Source organism: Ailuropoda melanoleuca, chromosome 16 (assembly GCF_002007445.2).
Source record: "Ailuropoda melanoleuca isolate Jingjing chromosome 16, ASM200744v2, whole genome shotgun sequence".
NCBI classification, from domain to species: Eukaryota; Metazoa; Chordata; class Mammalia; order Carnivora; family Ursidae; genus Ailuropoda; species Ailuropoda melanoleuca.
In genome coordinates, this window is record NC_048233.1 from 23397790 (window position 1) to 23422116 (window position 24327).

A 24327-nucleotide genomic window follows, 5' to 3' on the forward strand; every position below is an offset into this window, starting at 1 on the left:
GACTTGGTCTGCTTCAAAATTCCTGTTTCTTTTTCATCTGTATAGTGAATTCAACTTGATTTAACAGATATTATTGAATGACTGATTTGTGCAAAGCTTTGTGCTAAACACTGGGAAGATAAAGAAAAATAAGAAATGATACTCATATTAAGAAGTTAAGTCTAGGGCACCTGGGTGGCTCAGTCAGTTAAGTGTCTGACTCTTCACTTTAGTTCATGTCATGATCTCAGGGTTGTGGGATCAAGCCCTGTGTCAGGCTCCTGCTTGGCAGGGAGTCTGCTTGAGATTCTCGGATTCTCTCTCTCCCTCTCCTTCTGCCCTTCCCCACAACTCTGTCTCTCTCAGATAAATAAATCTTAAAAAAACAGCAACAAAAAAAGAAGTTAAGTCTAATATAGGACCTAAAACATTTACTCTTTTTCTCGCAATTGTTTTTGCTGTTTTTTTTTTTTTTGTCTGTTTGTTTGGGGTGACAAAAATCACAATAGGAGGCTTTATTTGTAGAATTTGATCCAAAAGTACAAAAAAATAAGGGAACTTGAGTCTCTATTATGTTAGTACACAAAATAAACCAAAAATAACATCAACATTTACCATGAGATCATTTAAATGTATTTGCAAAATGATCTGATAAGGGAAACATGATTTGCAACATGGGAAACTTCTAACAACCAAAGACTTGAATGCACTGCACTGTAGGTCATCTAGACTATGTTAGCATGAATGAACAAAGTGGTAGGTCCAAAATGCATTCCCCAAGCACTTTTCTCAGATGCAGACTTTGATAACACTCTGTGGTAGAAAACATCAACTTCTGTTCGTCATTATATTGGATGGTCATTTTGTCCTTTTTTCTCCTGTGATGATGAATCCATTTTAAATACTTCAATTATTATGAAAACACTCCAAATTCACTGAACAGCAGGCGTTTCCATCCTTGCATTTGCAGGTTGTACAAGGAGATCCAGCCATGTTCACACTGAGCTGCTAAGCCTTGAAATGCCACGGCCATCCAGGCAAGTTTTTCTGATGTCATAGGCAATGTTTTCAACTAGGTCACAGATACAGTGGGGACATCAATGCCTTTCCAAGATGGCTGTGTACTCACAGCTCAAACTGGAGCAAGTGGCCAGTAATCTACCTCTTCTTCCAGACACCAGCACTGCTGCCAGCTGGCAGCAAGTCCAATTGTCTCCACTTTGATAGAGCTTGTGTCCATTTTGATCTAAATATAGACTTGTGACCCTGGCCTCACACTTTGGGCAACAGAAAAGGTCAACATTTGGATTCTAGCAATCATAAGCTGTCTATTGACAGAATATCTTTTGGTCCTTGCAGGAACAGACAGAACTGTTTTCTTTCAAGGTCCACGCCTGCCTATTGCACTGCAGTTCTCTGTGGGGGCAGTCACCAGAGCAGAGGGCCCAGAAAGACAGAGGCAGTTGAATCCCCTTGCCAGGTTGATAGAGGCAGAATCCCTCCAACAGGTATGAGTTTTTATGGCACATTCATCAATGTCAATACAGGACTCCATCATCCTAAAAACTGCTTCTGCACTTACAGTGGTACCACCCTGGCAGGTTAACACAGCAGGAGTGGTTGTGGCACTCAATGATTCCCCCTGTACATTCATCAATATCTTTCTCGCAGTGGCTTCCTTTGACTCCAGAAGACAAACACATTTGTTCAGAGCCACGATATTCCATATCTGCTACCCTCTTGGCAGAATACTCTGCAGACAGTCCCGTTCCCCACTCAGCCCAGTTTGTAGGTGCAGCTATGTCCCTGGACAGTACTGGTGCAGATGGCATGTTCATCACAGGTGTGCTGCCTGCAGCCACATTCATCCTATTTTGTACAGAAGTCATCCACACAAATGTACCTTAGGACACAGTCACAGCGATGTCACCCAGGCAAGTTGACACAGACAGTATTGGCGTGACAGTAATGCATTTAAGCTGCACACTCATCAATATTCTCACAGCAGGCAGAGTCTCTCTGGACACAGATGTAACTGTCATTGCACTCATGAGAAGCTTTTGTATTCCAGTTATTGCACTGTAAGTTTTCACCACATTTGGTCTGTCTGCATAAAAGTTATAACTTCTACTGCATGTGATCCTTTTCTTAGCAGTTCAAAGGAGGGAATGCTTCTGTAATTTTTACTAAAACTTCACCTCAGCATTCCCAGTAGCTCTTAGTTAAAATCCACTGGCCTTCTGCAAGAACTTTTCCTGTATAGATACATTTTGGTCAGCAGACTTTATAGCACTGGCTGGTAATGTGCATGGGGAGGGAGTCTGGGGAGCAACTGAGAGGGGGATGGGGCATCCTTCAACACTCCACAGCACCATTTGGCATGTTCAGTTCCTGTAGTGTTCACCATCAACCCAAGAGACTTGATCTCTACAGACAAGTCTACTCACCTGGCAGATCTCACAATGACAGTTTTCCAGTTGACTAAGTCTTGTTGCTGCATAATTTAGTTTTGTAGGCATCTTGGCCAAAAGTTCCTGAAAGTCCATTACTCCTTGTACCAAGCCTAAGAAATCAATTACTGCAAGTTAGACAAGTGTGATTCAGGTTCAGACACTATGTTACATATGCATTTGGCATAAAGATGATATTCCTATCTTGGATGATTCCTTTGAATAAGCCTTGCTTTTGGTTTCGCTGACCAACGTGACCTTGTGCCATTGTCCATCTACCATCCAGTATGGAAGTGCTTCAGTCCCGGGCTTCCCGTTACGTAAATAGTGTTATTGGATCTCATCCCTCAGACTGTTGCTCTGCAATTTAAAATAGCTGTGTTCCAGTTCTCAAGTGGACAGTATCATTCCTAAAGTCAATGTTTTCCACTGTACAGTGGCCAAGAAGAACAGCTCTTATTCCAGAAGAACTGAATTAATTTCTTACTCACATGAGGGACTGCATAGATCTCTCTTTGTATATCTTGCCTTCTACAGGTTTCTTTGGTTCTTGTCCCTTTCCTAATCTTCAAAGTCAGCAGTGTAGCATCTTAGACTCTCTGCTTCTATCTTCATGCTGTGCCTCTATTTTGTCTTCACTATTTAACAATAGTTTCCAGTTTCATCCAGAATATTCTCAGAGAATGTGTACACCCCTATTTTTGGTAGAATGCCTGATCATTCCTCAAGGTCAGTCAGAAGAACAAAAATCACAGTTAGGTATTTTGAACAAAATGGGGTTTAACCCTGGGAACTAGAGACTTACCAAACCATCTGAAGGGCTAGGAGAGCAAATGTCAGGGAAGCCCCTGCAAAATTTCAGGAAAACTGGAAGTACAATGATATTAGGAAAGCTACCTCCACTGACTGTAGCTGCTTCACCAAAGTGAGTGTTTCTCAGAGAGGAGGATGTGTGGAGGTCACTGGCAAAACTTCACAGTAACCATCTCCCAATCCTGCCTGCCCATGGCTGCCACTGAGGAATAAGGGATTTTTCCCCCCATTTTATATTTCAAGGAAAAACCTCTAATCAGAGAATCCTACCTAAAATCTGCTGGTTAGGGATTCTGGCAAATGTAGTTCCCAGGATCCTCCCCTGAAATGGAAGGGAGAATTTAGAAAGAGGGTGGCATGAAGCTGAGTTGAAATACACAACCACGCACATGTAGATTAGGCATATTGTAGGCTCTGTGAGAAAATGTTGTATGTCTATAAGCCTCAGATACTCAATTTTAATTTTGTACTCTCAAATAAATTTTCAGTTAGACTTCTAGCATGTGTGTCTTGAATAATGCTTTTTTTCACCAGAATCAAAAAGTACTTAAGGAGTTCAAAGGCAACTAAGCTCTAAAAAATATTGAGAGACTGAATATACAAATGGAAAATGGATAGGCGATATATGAAAATAGAACTTTGACTCACAACCTATACCAACCTGCCCAGGAAACCAACCTTCTATATACAGTAAACAACCCAGGAAGCCAGCCAACTCTAAGTCAGACTTACAGGAAGCCAGATGGCTATCTCTAGTGACAACCCAGGAAGCCAAATAATAACTTCTGTAAAAATCAGCCCAAAATGGTCAGGACTTGATTAATAACTGACAGCTTCCCTGCTTTTTGTCCCCACTTTCAATTTAGGACCAAGCAGAGAAAGTCAAGTACAGACCCCTAACCAATCACACAAGATGCCCTGCTTCTAGGTAGCCTGCCTGCAATTTCTCCACGCCAAAAAGCTCCAACCAGGACACACCCGAAGGCTTCCCTTCTGTTCACTCTGAAGCTTTCTCAACTTTGCTTTTCTAATTTGGTTGATCTTCTTTATTTATACAATATTGTTTAAGCTAGGATTTGATCTAAAAAGAAACTATTTTGTGAGGGAAATAACGCATGAGCTTCTAGGCACCAATTTTCTCATACGGAGCAGGCACTATGGGACAAGGGTTAAATGCTTGAGTTCTAGAATCAGAAAACCAGACTTAACTCATATCATTTTCGCTGTCTAGCTGTATTTTTTAGGGTTGTTAAGAGATTAAACTAGTTGATGGTTGTAAACTACATTATCTAATTTCATATTATTATTATTATCTCCTTTTTTCAATCTCATGAAACTCTATCCTGTTCTGCACATAAATTATCCCTTGATTCAGCATCCTTCCTCCATCTGATCCTTCCTTTAGCTCACCTAACAGGAAGCAACCAAATAAATCTTCCTCAGCTGTTATCATTTCATTCCCCTACTCAAAAAACTCCAGGGCCTTTAAGGGCATCCATAAGCTACTTTTCACACTTTCTCAACACTCTCTCTGACAAGAATAACCTTTCCCTCTAGCCAATGCACATATTCACTGGTCTAGAGATATCCCACAAAATCCCATGCAAATGACCATTTTCCCCTCCATTGCTCACATTTGAAATAAACCTCCTTTCTCAATATCTGAATCTTCCATCTCATTTATAGTTCAACTCAAATCCTCTCTCTCCCATTAAGCCTTGTTAGACAACTGCATTCCAGAGCAATTTCTTCCTCTCTAGGGTACTAAAGCTTTTATTAGATTCATTGAATCATATTCTGATTTGCAATAAATACAACTTTTCACACATGTGTATCAAAACCTCAGTGAGAAAATATTTCCAAAGGCAGGGACAGTAGTTTATACTTTTTTGTGTATTGCCATATACTTAACCATAACAACTGTAATTGTTACTCAGAACTATGTTTCTGTTATTGTGCCAAACACTTCATTTTATCTGATTTAATTCTCTCCAGAACTCTTCAGGGAGGGGTTATAATTAGTCACTTATCAGGCAAGAAAATTTAAGCACAGAGAGGTTGAGTTATTTGCTCTTGGTCACAGAATTAGTAAGATGGATTTGAACCACCTAGGTATCTTTGACTCCACAGCTTATGCTATTAATAACATTTTGTGGATTGATTAAACATACTGCTTTATGAAACCTTACTAGGTATACATATAAATTTCCTCTCTTTATTTCCAGTGTCTCCTTGGGAAACCCAAACATGGGATACATTTTAGAGATCATGTATTTCTACAGTAGAGTCAACTTCCTAAGACATTTTTCTTTGATCTGTGATAGAAACCTTGAAATAATCAGAAAGGCATCAAAAAGTACATTTGCTTTCACCATGTAGGTTGTTCAGAATGAAACACCGTAGAACAAATCACATGAGGCCATGCAACATCTTTCTATTTGCCATTTATTCCTATTTTAAGCAGAATTTGGGTGCCACTATTCACCCAAAATTTTTAGGTGGGTTTTAGGATACATGTCTTAGGTCCCAGCTAAAAAGAATAATAGTTGTTATTTATAGCATTCCAATAATATATGAAGAGCAAAACTAATGTAGAATTTCAAATATTGAATATTCCATAAAGCTTTATCATGAGAGAGGATATTTTTAGTTTTTTGATTCATTTGTTTTACACCTTGTCTCTCACAATAATCTTGGTATACACTCAATTTTTAAAACGGTGTGGAGAGGTAGAAGCATGGTGCAGTTGGAAGAAAACCGTCCAAAGTATCTCACAGTTTTAAATTCTTGAATCAGAGAAGCATATGAATTCTCTTGAGTCTTACTGAATTAAAAAAAAATTTAATTTTAAACCTGACCATTCAAGAATATTAAACTAACTTGGCTCTTTCAGCAGGCAATCCATGATAAAGGAAAGCTGGGAAAATCCAATCCTGACAAAGAAATTCTAATTCAAAGAGGGTAATGCTAAATAAAGATCTTTCTCAAAATACACTTAAAGTATAAAGAGGCCATATCTTTATTTTATTCTTGTTTGTTCTATAAAAATACAAATGTATGGAAAGGAAATGAAAATTTCAATCAACATTCAGTGGTAATTAAAAGCAATTGTAGTCCTCAGGCTGTTTCTTTACAATATGATCCAGTGATCAGAAGGAATTGGAAATGATTACATTTTAACTAGAAACACATTTCTGTCCAGAACTGAGCTTCGAAGCATGAAAAAGACACAGTGGTGGCCCCTGTTTGTGTTTCCATCTGGGGCTCTAATTTGAACTTCAGTGATTATTCTGCCAGACTTCTGGCTGTGCAAAGATCCAGAAAGTCAAAGCCAGCATATTCTTGAATGCTGTTTCACGCAAAAAAATAAAATTGCACCAATTACCATGTTTGCATTTTGTAGAATGGCTCTATTTAAATCGATTATAGGTTAAACAAGAGCGTTTGTAAAATTCACAGCTCAGAGTTAATCTGGCTTTATTCCAGGGCACCCGATCTGAAAAGTAAGTGATTGCAAGCACTCTTGGAAAAAAAGTTAGCAATGGCCTATAATGGAAAACAGTCTGAAACAATTAAATTAAGTCTGCTTTCAAATTAGGAAATTCATCCCATCACTGGTCTTTCATTTGAAAGATTTCTTCAGATCCCATTAAAAATGCTCATCTTTTTCTGATATTCAGTTAGTGCTTCCAAAATGACATCCTCATCAGTGATAAGGATAAAAGTAATGAAAAATGTAATGCCTCATGCCAGGAATTACTTGGTCATAGAAAGCACCTGAAGGCTGTTGTAGTTGCTCTGACTTAACAGCTCCTGGTGCTGGGAATTCTGTTTTCTATGGCCAGGAGAGAATGATGAAGTCATAGAAGTCTTGGGAGGAGAAAGAGGATAACTTTGCGGTCCCTAAAGAGCTTGGCAACTTACTATATTTGACGTGAAATGTATAGTCCTTTTATTTTTTTGTTCTAAACACACAAGAATCTTTTTGATCAATGAATCTCTGCTCCTGATTCTTATTCTGAGAATCTAATCATTACTTAGAACTTTTATATAAAGTTTTAAAGAATATGATGTCATTCTTGGTGTTTTCAAAATTTCTTTATAAGGTATGAAAACTGAATGCCTATAAAATAACAGAGCAAGATCTTCCTACCTCTATCTATAATCATTGAGAGATGTTTTATTACCAAAACACTTTCCTCAGGAAGATAAAGGGGAAAAATGCTTTAATGGGAAAAGCAAATTATGATTCATAGGAACAAGTTAGATGCTCTCAGGTGGCATATTCTTTTCATTCATTTCATTTCACTTCACAAATACCTACACAATGCTTCCTATGTTCCAGGTACCATTCTCAACACTTTGCAAATATCAGTTCATTTAACTCATACATCAACACCATAAAGCAGGTACTATTATTAATCTCACTCTACAGTGAACACTGAAAGAGAGATTAAGTAATTTGCCTAAGATCATATAGTTGGGGAGACAAAATGAAGTTCTGCAGTCCATCTCATGTTTATAAGGAGCCCTGATGGTGGAACAAGCACAAGGCCCACAGAGACCGTCAACAAAAGCTGTTCAATGGCGTGGACTTTGAGAGCAAATGGTAAAGTCATTTTGTATTTGGTTGTATGAATTTTATAGCTTAGAGGTGGTTTTTCATGTTTGTCATGTAAAGGGTAAAATTTTCATATGCCATCATAAAATCTCTAGCTGTGTATGATGAGAAAAATATACATAAGTCAGATGATTTGTCTGTCTGGCTTTTCTTATCAGCATGTGATACCAAGGCTAGATCTTTAAAACATAATGCTAAGATAAAAAAAGAAAATTATAGGGGCGCTGGGTGGCACAGCGGTTAAGCGTCTGCCTTTGGCTCAGGGCGTGATCCCAGCGTTATGGTATCAAGCCCCACATCAGGCTCTTCCGCTATGAGCCTGCTTCTTCCTCTTCCACTCCCCCTGCTTGTGTTCCCTCTCTCCCTGGCTGTCTCTATCTCTGTCGAATAAAAAATAAATAAATAAATAAATAAAATAAAATTATATATATGTATATAGATATACATATCCATATATATACACATATATATATCATAGTACCATTTATGTAAATCTAAAAATATATGCAATATAAAACCAATATGTGTTTCACAAGTAGATACACAAACCCAAAAATGGATACATAGCAAACACATTAGAAGAGTTCAAATAAAACAGGAGCAGAGCTTTACAGGGATCATTAATCATAGACTGAGATTTGTGATTAACTCAATTCCCTGCCCCCAAGGTCTGAGGCGAGGAGAAAGCATTAATCTATTTATCCATGCAAGTACAGAGTCCTCTTATCTATGTATGCATTCATGCCAACCAGAGAAAGTGAGACTGTTTTCTATGTTGCTGATCCTCATTAGATTATTTTATTATATAATAATTATTAACCCTTGATAGCAGCAGTTCTCCCACATTTTGGGCTCAGGATACTTTACGTTACATAAATTATTAAGGACTGTAAAGAGTTTACAGCCTAAAGAGATATGTCTATATCGATTTATGTCTATTGATACTTATCATATTAGAAATTAAGCCTAGGAATATTTAAATACTTATTGATTTAAAAATAACAGGGGCAACCTCATTACATGTTAATATAAATAACATATTTTTAATGAAAAATAATTATATTTTCCAAGACAGAAAAATCTAGCAAGAAGGGAGTCATTTTTACACACTTTTGCAAATATCTTTGATATTTGGATTAACTAAAGATAGTTGGATCCACAGATCTGCTTCTGCATTCTATTTTTCCCATGTGTTGCTTTGGTTGAAAATATAAAGAAAATCTGGCCTCAAACAGATGTGTAGTTAGAAAAAGAAAGAATGTTTTAATGGTCTTTCATATAATTGTGGATCTTATTTTTGATATGACACCAAAGCTTGACAAGTTACTAATGGTTATTGCAGTGTGGAATCAGAAACCATATCAATGAACTTTTTGTACTGTGTTACATTAAAATTCACTGGTGTATGTTATATTTTGAATGGATCTTTTACACATGCATGCTTTGTAACAACATGCATTGATCATTTGAAAATTACAGGTTCACTGATTTATGCAGATCTTCCAAATGTTGACACATTTCATTAAGCAAGGTCAAAATATCACATTTGTTAATATCCAGGTAATAAATGCAAATCTAACCACAAAAGTCCCTTTTAAATTTGGGGAAGCTTCAAGCTCACAGTGGTAGATACAAATTTTTCCAAAATTTAAATTTTCATTTGAGGGCTTAAATGTTATCATTAGCACTTAATAGCAATTATTTTCCTTAAAGTGACATACCCACTTCATTCATTTTTTTAAAAAGATTTTATTTATTTATTTATTTGAGAGAGCAAGAGCGGGGCGGCGGGGACAGAGCACAGAGGAAGAGGGAGAAGCAGTCTTGCCGCTGAGCAGGGAGCCTGAAGCTGAGCTACATCCCAAGACCCTGAGATCATGTCCTGAGCCAAAGGCAGATGTTTAACTGACTGAGCCACCCAGGTTCCTCCCGCCACTTCATTCATTTTTGATAAAATGATAGTTCGTAGACATTCTTTTAAGTAAAAGTGTTACTCAGCCTGGAACTCAAACAATGGCTTTTCCTATAGACAAATATTGTACTTTGGTATGCAGAAGACGTACTTAATATGTACAGAATATTTAAAAGACATGTAGCCAAGGGCTGAAATTTCATAAATTTTCACTGCTTTGTCAAGGACATTCTTAAGTAAGACTTTTTTTTCTTTAACAGTGAATACATGGCAACAGAGAACACAGTGTCTGATGCTATCTTCTTGATTCCTGCAAAGACACCAGCTGATTTCCCTACCACCGGGACATAGTAAATAGAAAATAACATCCTACCTTCATTATGAAAATAGTTTTGATGTCACAGGATCTGCTGGGGTCCAAAGACTGCACTGCTACTCCACAACATGAGATCTATTCAAACTCAGCACCTGAAGAATTTACATGCTAAATGTATCCTAAAATACCTAATGAAATCTGGATCAGGTACTTCCTGAGTTTCAAATAAGAATGAATCCAGAGTTTTCCAGACCATCTGTTCCTTAATTAATCTCGTTTGCCTTAGTAATGTTTGGAGCACTGATTTTTAAAAAGACAAACATTTAAGTGAATTTTCAAACTTTCTTAACTTCCTCTTCCCAAGGACTTCACAGCTTCCCCAATCAGATTACCAGTTAAATCAGTGCACAATTCTTTTGCTTTATGGCTTATTCAGAAGGTGGTTCTGAGGCTGTTTCAGACCTGAGCTGGGTCACTGATCAATACTTAATCAACTCACACACTACAATTTACTAAATCGATTTTTTGGAGTTGTCTAATTCTGGTTCCCAGTCCACCCCTACCACGTTAAAATCTGCAGAAACACAAGTATTTCTTGCCACAAGTATTCTAGTTCTTGCCCTTGAAACAGACTCACAGGCTCCTGAAATTGGTACTCTGAGGACATTTTGTCTGTTTCTGCACCCTCCTCCTCACCACACACCCTTTCCTTTTAGTGGTTATGGAGTGTTCTTTTTTAATATCAGCCCGGTAAGGAAAGTACGAGTGCCTTATGACGTATATAATACATCAAGAACATGAATAAATCCCAGCTCACATTTAGTCAGTGAACACTTCTTGATAGCCTCATGAAGACACTGGACTGATGGAGGGGATTTGGGAGTAGGAAGAAGAGCAGCAACATTATAAAGAAGGTGAAGTTATCGTGCTTAGCCTCCATAAACTGAAAACGTGTTTAAGAGAAACAGCTCAGACTCATGTGAAAGGGCAATAATGAATGGAGCCTATATCCAAAGAGAAGTCAAATGAACAAAGCAAGTCAGTGCTATTCCTACAACTCCAAACCCACTCCTGGTTGAATGGCCTTTACTTGATGTTCCTTCAACCTGCAAACTTCTTCCCTCAGTGTTCTACACTTTATGCATCTCTCTGCTCAAATGTCACTTTAGCAGGGGAGACTTCACCCTATATAAAATAAGATCCCCCATTATCTGTTTCCTTCCCTGTTTTATTTTTCTTCACAGGAGCTATCACATCTGATATATATTATTTCTTTGCTTGATATTGTCTGTTTCACTTCATTTTGGTGTAGGTTCCCAAGGGCAAGGACTTATTTGTTCACTGCTGTATCTCAGGGCCTAGATAGCTCTTGGTACGTAATTGGACACAACAAGTATTTGCTGTTTGAATGAATAAATGAGTGAATGCTGTAGAAGCTCAGAGTGGGGAGTAGTACCAGTACTACCAGTGGTACCTTTAGTACCAGCAGTACCAGTGGTACTAACCAGGTGGTAAGGAAACATTTTGTAGTCTGAGGTTTGAGCTGACCCTTGAAGGATGTTTCTCATCTGTAGGGCCAATGAGCAGAGTAGTCTACTTGTCTTACAGGACACAAGTGAGATGCCATCTTCTCAAGTAAGCCTTGTTGGGGCTCTAGGACTGGATGACTTGCCACTGTTTTGGGTTCCCATAATTCTCCATGTTCTCCCCTATGGTGGAGTTCACTCTATTGTATTTTATCTCCTATTTACTGGTCTGGCTACCCTAATAGAATACTAGCTCTGGGATGACAGGGGCAATGCCTTATTCATAGTTGTATATTCAGCCATAGCATACATCTTGCTACCCCCTAAAAATACTAGTTGACTGCATAATTTATTAAGCTAAGCAGCACGCTCATGTAGAGGAGTGGGAAAACATAATATGGGCCAAACCATGTTTTGTGGAGCTGAGACATGGAATATGGGTTTTAAGCAGGGAGATGCTATGACAATCTATTGTCTTAGCAAGGTCAATATGAGCATGTGTCCATGATGAAGCAAGTGAAAAAACAATTAGTCCAAAAGACAAATTATAACCATATTGCAATGCTCTAGGCACAAAATAATAAAGGGCTGGACCAGCCTGGTAGCAATGAGAATGTTCATGAAGAAACAAATGTAGCCAAATGTCACTGATTTGATGTTAAGAGCAGCCATGGATGAGTGTACATCTTAAGCCTGGATGACTATTAAAGGCTGATGCAGTCACTCTAGCCCATGTTCCAAATCTTCAGCCTCTTAAGAAAAGAATTTTTGGCAAAGTATTCACTGTAATGGCACAAATTCTTATTTTAGTATACTTAATGGTAGACTCTGTCAGAGTTCATTTATACAACCAATACTCTGATAGTAAGCTTTTAAACAAAACTTAAAAATTCTAAGATTAAATTTCTTTTCTGACTGCTGACAGTTATCTATAAAAAGAAGATAATTTGTAAGAGATACAGGTAAAGATAATAAAATATTAAATTTCATCAAATTCTTCTTTGGAAGTATCACAGAATTCGGAGCTTCAAGAAACCTCAAAGCAACTAAAGCAAATAGGATTTCTTTCTCAGGAGAATTATCAAAAACTGCATATGGGCTCAGTGACTCATGGGCTAGACTAACGCAGGGGGTAGAGGGATGGGAGCACAAGTACCAGATTTTTTCTCTTCCTGCCTTAGAGGTTTGGTCTGGTGCCTTCTTTTTTGCAAATAAGAAAGTTGCAGTAGGCTGGAGGAAAGTGATGAGCTACCCAAGGTCACAGGGCTAATCCGAGGCATAATTAGATCTGGAACTCAGATCTCCTGACTTTCAGGAAAGAAGGCAGAGTGAAAAATAAAAATAAAAACAGTACTTCTTAATAGGAATAGGTAAGCTTCAGAAACCAAGGAACAAATTTGGTCTTCTATATCTCCTCCCCAGCAAAGAGGAAAATAAGCAAAGAATAATCAGAAGTATTTTGGAGGTGATAATAGGATATAAAAAATCTGAAATGCTAGAAAATCCATAGGAAGAAGCGGTTCAAAGGTAAGGTCACAACTGGTTTTATACCAATTTTCTCCTCTGAATGTGGATCTCTATCATTGTCATTTGTATTTTTCTAACCAAAAGCATATACGGCTTAGGATTAGGATATTAGACCTATCCTTTCCATGCTTGATGCAGTTGTACTTTTCAGCTTCCGACATGAATAGATCCAGGGGTTCATATGACATCATCTTAATTTAGTCTTGTTTTTCCTTCTCTCACTTCTGCTTTTTTTCTTCTTTCAGTTTTTAGATCTCTTCACATGGTGGCATATTAGCCACTATCCTATCTTCTTAAGAACCACAGCCAAAGGTCTGTTTTCAAAGTTGCAACAAATTCCTCCCAAATTGAATTTCATTGGCTTTTATTATGTCCTGGGGCCTTCTATGAACCAATTATTGTGATTAAAGGAGTGATAATTGATCAAACATGGGTCATGTACCCACAGACGGAATGAGTAGATAGGCCAACTGCATCCAAATTTCATGGACCTTAGTGAGAAAGAATAGTTTTCCTAGAGAAAAATCAGTGTGCTCTTAGCAAAAAGAGAGAAAATAGGTGTTGGGCGCACGTTGATGGCAGCTGTCCACTATACCAACTAAGCCTAGTTCAAGTCAAAGTGGATTCTCTTGAAGGAAACATGTGATTGGAATCAGGACTGGAATGTTTTCATGAAATGAAGCAACTATACTGGTTCTGTTCTACCTCTCTTCCTTCTTTTCTTTTCTCTGCATATCCTTTCTATTCTTTCTGAAATATTTGTTCAGCTTAAGCATAGTGTTTACTTTCTCCTAACTAGCTTGTCAGGGCTTCAACTTGGTAATAGCATCTTTCACTGTGCTCTTTCAGCTTCTGAACCGGCTGCTAATTGCCTCATTCTCATTAGTTTCCTAATTCCAAATTCCTAAGAAAGGAAACTGCTTCAAACCTTTGCGTACCCATGTCAAAGGTGATATGCACAGGCTAGACATTACAATCTGTGGATTGCCTACCAGTCCAGTGCTGGTTCTTATTCTAATCAGTTTAATGAGGGTGGGAAGAAAATGATCTTAACCCTCTTGGCCAGATCATAGGCAGTCAAATTTCCTTTAGCAAAGTGAGCCAGAAGAACAGCATTTGTTACCAAACACAGTATTGACCTAGTAACTTCACTTTCCTACTTTTCAAATCAATTACTTTACATCTTCTAGTACCCTCTCATCACCCACTCTCACTGCATTCTTCCCTGGGAAAACATGCAACGAAAAGGGACTTACTTTATTTTCCCAGCCCCAAATCCACCAACCCACATTCCTATCTAAGGCTGCACCCATCACTTGTGCTCTAAATCCTATCCCACTCCCCTTCCCAAGGATTTTCTTCTAACCATTATCAGTTTCCTAAAATATATTATGTATTTCTCTATGACTTTATTATCCGTGTCTTTCAATATATGTCTTTCCACTAGAAAATCAGGTCCTTGAAACAAGCATGTTATGTGTTTAATTTAACACTATTCCCAGCACCTAGATTAGTGATCCACAATTAATTTTTTTTGTTGGACTAATTTGAGCTGCTCAATAAAATGAACTTCTCTTTCTCTTGTTCCCTTCCTTTAAGTTTATTCTGCATTTATTTGAGAATAATTTCTGTTTAGAGGAACTTTACTATAAACAAAATACAGATAAAAATCTATTTGGTAGAAAAGCATCTTTATGTTGTTAATCTTGAAGATAACTGACACACTGATGTGTATATGTTTTCCAAAAAGATGTATGTGTTTTCCTCATGTATTTTTCAAAACTTGCATAGCTTAATCAGTAAGTACAGAATGCCCTCAAATTGAAGAGCTTTCTTTTATGTGTATTTCAGGAATAAAATAAAATAAATGAAATGAAATGAAAATGAAAAACTCTCCAGGAGCTTACAATCTAGTAAGATAACCAAAGTTATGTACGGAAGGATGATTTTTGTACTTTGGCTTATAAAAGGAAAGATTTGAAATAATCTAAATCCTTATCCAAATACTAGTCAAATAAATTGTAATTGGTGAAGAAGACTATTTATTGCAGCATTTCTGTAATAGCAAAAGACTAGGAAGAACCCAAATGCCCATTAATTGTGGACTATTTGAATAAGCCCAAAGTAACACCAGTGAAATGAGTACCAGGCAGCTGTGATTACAGAGATATACCATTAAATGAGAAAAGCAATGTGTATAGTATGTGTATTCTATGCCATTTTATAGCTAATACAGGGACAATATACATACACACACAAGCACACACATTTACCTTTTTAAAGAAAATGTCAAGATAAACCAAAAGCTAATAACAATGATTACCTTTAGGTGAAAATGGGAATTAGGTAAAGGGTTAGAGATGAAAGTTAGATTTTCCAAAATATTTTGTAGATTTTACTTTGGAAACAAATAAATGCTTTACATAATCCTAAAATAACAAAACTTAAATACAGCACCCTAAAATTAGAAAGCTAAAAGAAAATAATAACCAATTTCTTTTTTTTAGTTTTCTGGCATAAACACCCAGAAAAGAGTTATTTCAAAGTGACTTTAAAATGGTAATTTTTCTGTATATCCTTGGTAGGATATAGTCTAAATAGGATATAAATAAATGCAAAAAAAAGTCTTCTAAATAATAAAAATTCCACTCATTAATCATAATGTTAATATAACATATTGTCCCTCTGAAATTATTATAAGATAAAACAAATAAATAATTATATTATTCCATTTAAGAGCCGAGGTTTTTGGTGAAGGTGGAATAAGACAAATATAAATCAAATAAGAATCCTGTAACCAAAATTTATTTGGAAATATTAGTATAGACTTCTCAACTATTTTCATAGCTTTGACTACTGAAAAGATCTAGAAACAATGGTCCACTCAGCAACTAGACTGAAGATTCTAAATACCATTCTCCATTAAAAGGAACTTTGGAGAAATGACAGATTCCAGATGTAGGGCAGGAAATATACAAATATGAACATGGAGCATCTCTTTGCTCTCGTACGTCCTGAAAAGAACCCAGAAACTCAGTTGAAGATGTTCTCACCACCCAAAGACAGGATGAATTGAGCATAGAAAGAAAAAAATAATAGCAGTAGACTACAAACATAGTAAATATGTTTTAAAACCATAAAATAATACTTTTATAATACTTTTACAATAATACTTTTAAAAAGTCCATTGGTGAACTTCACCAGGTGTTAAGGAATTAGCTCCTTATTCTGATTGATAAGGAAAGAATCAAGCATTTATATGCCTTTCCTGTACTTCAAGGTAAGCAAGTAAATAGTTGACATAGAAAAGCTGTCCTTTATAGAAAAAATTCCAGCTAATAAATGAAGAAGTAATTATAAAATTGGATTATCTCAATTTTGTAACCCCTAATGAGATAATTGATTTAGGTAGGGATCATAAATATTTGCTAAAATGGCTAGGTGGAAATCTGATGAGATGAAAAGATTTGGCTGACATTACTTAAAAAAAATCAATGGATCACAAAAAGAGAGACAACTAAGCACAGGTCCTTCCTGATATGATGCAATAGGAAGTAGACAACCCTATCTCTGAGGTATTCCTGCAAAAAGGAAAAAAAAAAATGTGATTCTGATCTATTTGTAGAAAAATAAGGGACTGAGGAACACTATAAATGACACCACAGGAACACAAATTAGCAAAATTCACAATATGAGATATTCTATAAGTTTTCTCAATAAATGCAAGAAAAACAAACAAACAAAAAGATGAACCTATATATTAAAAGAACACTGGAGTTATAACAACAAAATGCAATATATAAGCCCTCTGGGATCCTCATTAAACATACCAACTGTTAAAAAGCACAGAGAAAAAGATAGAATAGAATTAACATATCATATTCTCAATACCATTATTATTTTTTTTCAGAAGTGATATTATGTTTGGGAACATGTTTTTTAAAAATCCAAAGAATCCTTATCTTGCATGAGTTCATAATGTAGTATTTACAAATAAGTGAGAAGATGTTTGAGATTTACTTCAAAATAATCTAGCATGTAGAAGGGAAGGGAATGGCGATAGAAGGGGAGGTGAAACAGATTGGCCTTGTGTTGACATCTGTTGAAGCTGGGGGAAGGGAGCATGTCAATTCATAATAGTATTATCCCTACTTTTTATATGTTTGACAATTTCTATAACAAACATTTGAAAAAGTTATCTCAATATCTTTATTCCATTTTCTTTCAGTTCTTTCTGGAAAACTATAACATGACTCATGGGCAATGAAAATCCCTTTTCAGAACAATATGAAATCTTAATGAATTCCACAAGCATTAAATCTTCTCTACCCTCCATCAGTTATTTTAAAAGAAGACTATTTCACCCATCAACTGACATGAAATATTTATATAATAGACGCTTGACTAGAAGGTTTTGATTTCGCATGAAGGAAATACAATAATTTGAGTTAGAAAAAAAATATGGATTTTTTTTTTTAAGAACACAGATTGGTTTCCTCTAAGGTAACATCTATTAATTTGACTCTCAGTAGGACTAAGGTATATTTTACAATTTGCCAAACATCTGTCACTGTAAAGTGACTAAAATTTTGATTTTTTTCCCGTACAATTAAAACAATAGACTACCTTTCTTTAGACTGAAATCAATACCCTAAATCCTTCCAATCTTCTTTTTCTTTTTTTTAAAGATTTTATTTATTTATTTGGCAGAGAGAGAGAGATGGAGGGAGCACAAGCAGGAGCAGCAGCAGAGGCAGAGGGAGAAGCAGACTCCCCACTGAGCAAGTGGCCTGATACGGGTCTCGATCCCAGAACCCTGGAATCGTGACCTGAGCCGAAAGCATCCACTTAACTGACTGAGCCACCCAGATGCTCCCCAGTCGTATTTTCTACAATAAGTCTGTCACCTGTCCTATGCCTGAGCTGACAATGGCTTGGCCTTTCCCAACCAAATAGACTGACATCATCATTTTGAATCATGAAGATATCTCAACTCTCCTAGGTAAATATCAGAATAAAATGATTCAAAAGAATGAATGCACTGCAGCAACTAAGGGTAACTAAAACTTTTCACATTTCCACATTTCTAGTAACCAGAAAAATAAAGACAACACTTAACAAATGAAAGATGAAAAAGAAATGGGATGTTACCACCAATACGTTCAGAGCAACTCCTAAAAATTGCATATGATGTCTGAATGAAGGCAGAGATTTTTTTTATATATATGGAGCTTATGTGCATGTACACATGTAGGTATGTTGTCATAGTACAGGCAGTATCACAGAATCCCTGAAAGTTCTGCCATGGTTTATGCTGAAAAATCTTAGAAAGGCAATGCCCCTATGCTACTCTATAACCAATACAACACTATGTTGAATAGTCATAGATCCAGGGATCTGACTGCTTGGGTTCAATTACCAACTTTATATGAACTAACCATGTGGCTAGGGGTGTATTACTTATCTGTCCTGGGCTTCAGCCTTGTCACCTATGAAATGAAATTATTTAGCCTTGAGACATAATATCACCTTCTTGCCAGGTTTTTGTCAAGATTTTTTTGATGAACACTTACTGAATGAACCATGCACAGCATGGTTAATGACACCCTGCATTTGCTGCACAGTTACCAAAGGGCAAGGCCCCATCATGCTGGCATTTTAAGTCACTGTATTTGGGTTGAACCTCTTCTTCTCAACACAATATTTGTCATTGTCCAGTCCATCATCCATTGATTACTTTCTCCATGATAGCAGAATCCTGGCTTTTAGTGGGGCACATTGTCACCTGGAGTAAAAGACTACACTTGCCAATCTCCTTTGCTGCTGGGAGTGGCTACCCACCTATGTTCCAGACAATGAGGATCAACTAGAAGTGTATGGGACATCCAGGAAATTTTCTTGAAGGGGGTGTGTCAACTCTTCCTTCTTCCATCCTGCCTCCTGGAATGTGGATGTGATAGCTGGAGCTAGGTGCCACCTGGACCACAGAGCTATATCCTGAGGATGGCAGAGTAACTGGACAGGTGTCCAAAAACTGTGTAACTCTAAAGCTGCCTTACCAGCCCAGGACTTCTCACTTCCAGATCTTTTCATGGGGGTGATACATAAAGTTCTGGCTGATTTTTTTTTTAAGATTATATTTATTTATTTGAGACAGAGAGAGAAAGAGCACGTGCAGGGTGGGGGCAGAGGGAGGAGCAGGCTCCCTGCTGAGCAGGAAGCCCAATGAAGGACTTGATCCAGGAACTCCAGGATCTTGACCCTAGCTGAAGGCAAGACGCTTTACCGACTGAGCTACCCAGGTGCCCCAAAGTTCTGGCTGATTTTAATCACAAGGTTTTGATTTGTTTCGTTATTTTTGTTGTTGTTTTGTTTATTATGTGCAGTCAACCGAGCCCTTTAGATATGGTCAGAGACAACAAACATGGGCTGAAAAATACATTTCATTTGTCAATGTCTGTGCCAGTCCATATGCAGGTGAGAGGAGAAACACAGACTTGCAGAAGATGCTTATCTGAGATTGTGACAGATTAAGAAAATATATCAACCAAGTAAAGAAATAAAGGCATACAATTTTGGGAGGATTATGAAAATCAATATATGGCTCTGAAGCATCGTTAATGTATTACAGTGTAAATAGTATACAGAAATTCTTAGGAGACTTCAGAGAAAAGCAGTGGATAAAGTGAGAAGAAATAACATCTGGAGATATTGTAAATGGCTCTGGAACGTGAGGAGAGGAAAAATTTATGCAATTTTGGGGACATGAGAGTGAGCCAAAGTATTTTGGGCGCTGAGCACTGAAAGTCAGTAATGTATAATAAGTGAGAGCCACTACACCAAAATTGTTCCTAGAATGAATCCACTCTGAATTTAATATGGGAAACGTTCCCATCCATACTGAGAATTATTAATTTCATGGCAACCTTTCTTATTTTGTATGTTTCACCGGTTATGGGTCAAGGCATGCACACTGATTTATGTTCCAAGAAATTGTTGGTTTTCTCTTTTGCAAATGCAAACCTAATGCAATCAGCACTAAAAATCCTGTCATTCTGGTTGACCTGGAATTGTCTGTTAGAAGCTGATTGATGGGTCTCATGTGCTTTGTGTAACAGCCAGAGCATGCTAAAACACTTGCCTCCACATTGTGGCTGATGCATCTCTTCAATAGTTGATTTTTTAATAGATTTTTAATTGTACAACATATCTTGTATGTATATGCAGCCCCTTGGTATTTTCTTATTATATTCCAACCAATAAAGAACCTCCAGCATTCATCTGGTGCAGCCCCTGGTTCAGGTAGAAGTCAAATTGAAAATGCTGGGTCTGGTGATTATCTATAAAGCTTTAAGGCAAAATTCCTCTATTACAGACATTGTAACTAACTCAGTAGTCCAGTCTGTCATTTTACCGCTAGGCTCGCTAGAATTTCTTCTTTATACAAAATTTATTGTTTTTTTTTTAAAGATTTTATTTATTTGACAGGGAGAGAGTGAGAGTGAGTGCATCCACAAGCAGGGGGAGCGGTAGGCAGAGCTAGAGGGAGAAGGAGAAGCAGAGAGAAGGAGAGGGAAAAGCAGGCTTCCTGCTGAGCAGAGAGCCTGACATGGGGCTCAATCCCAGGACCCTGGGATCATGACCTGAGCCAAAGGCAGATGCTTAGCCAACTGAGACACCCAGGCACCCCCTCTATAAAAATTTAAAAATATATACTGTTTTAATGTACTCCTTTCCTCTTGTTTGGTCTTCTGTAGACACAAGGATTAGCTGATCAGAGTCTTCATGAACAGCTTTTCTTATTCTTGAAAATAAACCGGGTCATCCTTGATCTTCTTAAATCTAAACAGCTTCAATTCTTTTGACTTTTTCATATATCATTTGCATATTTGTGATTCTCTTCTCAGTATCTGTTCCAGTTTCTCCACATACTTTTAAAGGTCTGATGCCTCACACTGGACACATTGATCTGATAAGCTCTGACTAATATGAAGTATGAAGAATGGTCATTTCCCACATATGACATAAACTTGAATATTTATAAATAAAAATTAAATATTTATAAAATATACAAGGGATATATACATATGGATTTTTCATCTTTAGCACACACATGTGCACACACACATGCACACAAACAAACTTACACACCATATGGTCAGTGATAGAGCCAAATTTATTTTCTATATACTTCTCTTTAGATGGTGGTTCCTGACCCACATCTGTGGGTGAGGGTTTAAGATTGATGGGTTTAAGAATACAATTGCAAATTCATCCCCTTTAACCTCTATTCTGGTTTTGTATGTGCCACCTGGGTATATTGTAATAAGAAAGTTGTGAGCAGTAGCTATGGTTTAGAAGTATTCAAACAAGTGTGGAAACTATTTCTAGGGAAAGATGAGGAATACATAATATAAAATTGGCCTTTGAGAAAGTCTGACAAATTATGGTGAAGAGCTCCAAGATAATTGAACATTTACTATGTGCCAAGCACAGGGCTCACCTAAGTCTTGCAACAAGTGCAAGAGGTAGATACTTTACTTCATTTTATAGAGGAGAAAAATAAGTTACAAAGATGTTAATCAATTTCTCTGAACTATACATGACTACAGCAGACCGGATTTTGACCCATGATTGTCTGACTCCTGGACTTGTGCTTTTAATCACTAAAGTACCTCTAAATATGGATATGTCTAAAGAAAAGAAAATTTGGGTAAAATTTTTCAAATTAGAGACACTGAGAAAATCTAAACAATCTATAAGAACCAACCAGTAGTATTTTCTTCATCATATAAGAGTTTCCATAAAGTGCTTACCTTTAGCTTGAAATAGTTTTGGTATTAATTCTAGAAGGATGGTGTTCATAGGCCACTTGGTTATTGTTTCATTGGGAACAGTAACTGGTTTTTTAACATGAGAGTTGAAGTGTTCTTTTATAATTAATGTGGATGTAGACTTAGAACTAGCCTAGAACCTAGAGCCAGGCAGCATGGAGAATTAGTGCTATATAATAACAAACACTATTTTAGAAAGGTAGAAGGGTCTGCTTATATACATGCAAAACCTATTTGGAATTTTATTTTTTTAAATGTTTCCCAGATGGTTTGGCAAAGGAAAAGTGTATCTAGAGAAAGGATTGGAACAAGTGAGGCCAGATGTGAACATAAAGTTAGGGATGTCAGATTTACCAAATAAAAACACAGGGTGCCCAGTTGAATTTGAATTTCAGATAGACAACAAATAATTTTTTAGCGTAAGCATGTCCCAAATATTGCATATATACTCAGATTTAAAAATTATTCGTCATTTATCTGAAACTCAAGTTTAACTGGCTATCCTGTATTTTGTTTTGTCTGGCAACTCTACAGTAGATGAATCCAGACATAGGTATATGAGGGTTCATTTTTCTTCATTCAACTTTTCTATTAGTTTGAAAAACTTTTAAATAAAAATATTATATGCTTTCCATATATTTATGTATTTAATCATACTGTCAGCCTTCTCCACAATAACGACAAATTCTGTTGTATAGGAAAGGGAGAATGATTTACATTCTAAAACTGCATTTACTCCATAAATATACTGGGGTAGGAGTGGGAGGGATGAAATTGGCAAGAGGGATTCAGTTATATAGCAAGGAGTCTGACTTGAAAGATTTTTTTGTCCCCATGGGCTCGTGACTCTCCTTCCCTGTCCAGAGACAACAGGGCAGCTTGGGGGAACCAAGAAGGAAAATGCCTGAGGACTCCATCAGCACCAGATAAACCAAGCAGATCAAAATAAGGCTCTAAAAATTAAACTGCCCTCGGAATCACAACAAACAACTAAATCAAGATCCATTTAAGTGCTAAATCTAAACCTTCTAAAATAGAAGATTTAAATAGGATCCAGAGTCTCCTAACATAATAAACAACATGGCCAGGGAACAATAAAAAAAAATCACCTGTCACACCAAGAACCAAGAAAATCACAACTTGAATGAGAATATCAATGGATTGACACCAACATCAATATGAGCCATGTGTTGGAATAATGTGATAAGGCTTTAAAGCAGCCATAATAAAAATGCTTGAATAATCACGTATAAATTCTCCTGAAACAAATGAAAAAGTTGAAAATCCTAACAAAGAGATAATGTCAATTCTCTTCAGGAATGTATTCTGTGTATTATTACACTGAATAGTATTATTCAGTGGATAATTTAAAATTTCTTCAAAACAAAGTCTTTGAAGTAAATGTAATAGCAGTACATTTAGCCAAAATAATGTAATGTAGATTGCTTAATTAAGCACAATGAATGTCCAGTATAAAAGAAATGACGTTTGGAAGGTCAAGCAAGGCATACAAGTTGTCTGTGCTTGTTTGGAATTCCTACTTTTAGAATAGCAGTGTTAGAAACAAAAGAAAGTCTTCAAAGTTATACTAATAAAGCAACTCAATTCCTACTTGCCTTAAGGCACTGCTAAGAATTTAGAAAAAAGATCAAATGTCAGAAGTCTTTAACAAACTAAAGAGACTAGGCTTTCCAATTGTTGCTCTACAATGGGAATTGAAGCACTGTAGAGATATACAAATGATTCCCCAAGTTATTTTTTGAACTCTTATGCCAAGTAGAAGCGAAATGTAATGTCAACATAGATGCAGTCTCTACATCCCCATCTGCTAAAGACATGTGCTATGACAGTTGAACTGAATCACAATTAGCCAACAGAAGTATTTGGTAACCACAGATGTGATTAAAACAAATATTTCCACTTTGGAAATTTTCCTAGCCCTAATAGACATTGTAATAGCCATAATTCTAGCAGGAGTTTATTGTGCACTTACTATGTACCAGACACTGCGTTAAGTATTTATTTGCATTATTTCATTTAACGCATAAAGCAACTTTCATGGTAAATATTATCCCTAATTTACATGAGGCCACACAGTTTGCTTAATGAAACCCCACTGGCTTAATTTAATTCCTTATATATTAAATCCAAATCTCTGATCACTCTATAACTGTATCCTTCAGCTGAATATGATCCTACTTCCAAATCATGACAGCAGACCTTAAGGGGTCACTTGATGTTGCTAGCATTCACACTGCATTTCCCTAGGTCACTAACATTTCCATTTAAAGGCAACCTGCTACAACTTCTTAAACTTCCAACCCCTCCCTCCTATCCTCACTCTCAGCT

The 24327-nt window shown here is 36.8% G+C and overlaps 1 pseudogene; it reads right to left on the bottom strand.

The window, feature by feature from the left end:
- Nucleotides 1–427: 427 nt before the first annotated feature.
- LOC105242151 overlaps nucleotides 428–24327 on the bottom strand; it is a 237538-nt pseudogene continuing 213638 nt past the window's right edge.